Source organism: Conger conger, chromosome 17 (genome assembly GCF_963514075.1).
Source record: "Conger conger chromosome 17, fConCon1.1, whole genome shotgun sequence".
Lineage (NCBI taxonomy): Eukaryota > Metazoa > Chordata > Actinopteri > Anguilliformes > Congridae > Conger > Conger conger.
Genome location: NC_083776.1, coordinates 38,968,627 through 38,971,583, shown reverse-complemented (window position 1 = coordinate 38,971,583; position 2,957 = coordinate 38,968,627).

Sequence of the window (2,957 nt, the reverse complement as noted above, 5' to 3'; positions counted from 1 at the left end):
CGCATCGCAAAGCACTGGCCGAAACAGGCCCACTCCCAAGCACTGACCCAAACAGGCCCACTCCCAAGTACTGACCCAAACAGACGCATCGCAAAGCACTGACCCAAAAAGGCTACAAGTTCTCATATTTCTTCTCCATTCCATTCACACATTTGGTCTGAAAAACAGCTGAACCCCCAAACACTGACCCAAACAGGCCTATCCCCAAGTATTGACCCAAACAGGCCCACTCCCAAGTACTGACCCAAACAGGCCCACTCCTAAGTACTGACCCAAACAGGCCCACTCCCAAGTACTGATCCAAACAGGCCCACTCCCAAGTACTGACCCAAACAGGCCCACTCCCAAGTATTGACCCAAACAGACGCATCGCAAAGCACTGACCCAAACAGGCCCACTCCCAAGCACTGACCCAAACAGGCCCACTCCCAAGTACTGATCCAAACAGACGCATCGCAAAGCACTGACCCAAAACGGCTACAAGTTCTCCCAAGATGGTTTATTCTTTGACAGATGCTCAGACAGAAAATTTTTCCACTCCGATCTGTAATACCTGATACCAGAAATCTCTCCGAGCAACAATTAAAGGTACAATAGGTAATTTTGGACTTCTAACGGTCAAGAGAGGAATTGCAGCAACACATACGCTCAAACCACGTGCTGACATTGAAACACCATTGGCTGTGTCAATTAGAACCAATTTTCAACCATTGAGCTTGAATTATTGTACAGCTATACAATGTTTTGGTAAAGAGTGCTGGCCCATCAACTGCATATTTTGAAACCTGAATTTAAGGACTATAAACACAGGCAGAGGGTGAGTCAGTGAGCCTTTTTCAATGATAGGAAGGGATTTACACTGGTCTTATAACAATGTTTTAACACATAAATCTTACCTTTTGTACCTTTAAAGGAGCCAAAGTCACTGTTTTCATGTATGTCTGAAAGAGAGTCTAGCTTTCCCCAGGTGGTAAAAACACAGATAATCATCTTTAATAATTTTCCCTCTGTGCTCTCCACCAAACTCTTTTAAATGATATTCAGGAACGCTATTCTGCCTTCATTATACTTTAAAAAGGTCAAACTGAAAACCTGATTTAATGTGTGGATTTCGTTTTTATTTCTCTGTGCCATAGCAGGTAAGGCCATGTGGAAGTCCATCCATCCATCCATCCATCCATTATCCGAACCTGCTTATCCTGAACAGGGTCGCAGGGGGGCTGGAGCCTATCCCAGCATACATTGGGCGAAAGGCAGGAATACACCCTGGACAGGTCGCCAGTCCATCGCAGGGCACACACACCATTCACTCACACACTCATACCTACGGGCAATTTAGACTCTCCAATCAGCCTAACAGGCATGTCTTTGGACTGTGGGAGGAAACCGGAGTGCCCGGGGGAAATGCACACAGACATGGGGAGAACATGCAAACTCCGCACAGAGAGGCCCCGGCCGACGGGGATTCGAACCCAGGACCTCCTTGCTGTGAGGTGGCAGTGCTACCCACTGCACCATCCGTGCCACCCCATGTGGAAGTCAACAATGAAAATAAGTAAATATGCAAAAGAAAGGGAGAAGGGCGGCCTGTAGTATAGTGGTTAAGGTAAATGACTGGGCCATGACTGGGACGTGACTGGGACCCGCAAGGTCGGTGGTTCTAATCCCGGTGTAGCCACAATGAGATCTGCACAGCCGTTGGGCCCTTGAGCAAGGCCCTTAACCCTGCATTGCTCCAGGGGAGGATTGTCTCCTGCTTAGTCTAATCAACTGTATGTCACTCTGGATAAGAGCGTCTGCCAAATGCCAATAATGTAATTTAATGTAATGTAATGAGAATCTGACAAGTTGAGAAAAACAGTTATTTTCTATGAAGTTAAAGGGTTCTTTGTCAGGAAACATGGTTCTATAGGAGTTCACCCGTCACACCTATATGTAGTTCCCATAAAGAACTAAAAAAGGTTCCCCAATGGAATCAAGCCAAATTTCAGAAGAGTGCAGCACCTGAAATCTTGATTTTTCAAGATGCCGTGACATGACTTTCACACAAGTAAAGAGGTCAGCAGTAGATTCACAGTGATGAGGTCTGTAAAAGGACAACAGCAGCCAGTGTACAGTGAAGGTTCTCTCCTTACAACAGTCTCCTAAAATCCTAACCCCCCATTAGAGGGGGCACTACGGATAAAAAAATCCTCCCTGACTCACCCAATATGGGTGTAAATACCATCACATTAAAGCTGACGGTCTGCACTTTACCCTGAAATCCAATGAGTCAAAACAACGAATACTGTGTCACTGTCTAAATACTTATGAACTGAACTGTGAATGTATAGTATAAACACGCAGTGACCACTTTATTAAGATTTTATTAAACTTATATTTTTTACTTCTTACTCCTGCTGCTGTAGCCTATCCACTTCACTATAAACGTTTGATACCTTTTGTGTTCAGAGATGCTCTTGCCACTGTTGTAATGCTTGGCTATTTGAGCTACTCTCACCTTCCTGTCAGCTTTGGCCAGTCTGGCTCTTCTCCTCTGACCTCTCTCATTAAAAAAACATTCTCGCCCACAGAACTGCCACTCACTGGATGTCTTTTTGCTTTATTGCACCATTCTCTGTAAGATATCAGCAATTTCTGAGATACTCAAACTACCCCATTTTGCACCAACAATCATTCCATGTTCAAAGTCAGTTAGATCACATTCCTTCCCTGTCCTGATGTTTGGTCTGAACAGCAACGGAGCCTCCTAACCATGTCTGCATGGGTTTATGCATTGAGTTTGCATTAAAGAGCTGGTGTACAGGTGTGCCTAATAAAGTGCTCAACGAATGTATGTGTTTACATATATTCTACCAGTTCCAAGCCAGGTAAGGAGGTAGAGCTCCAGCTTACCAGTCTGTAATTGACATAAGGGTTGGTAAGAAATAGACCATTTAATGTAGGAGTGCAGGATT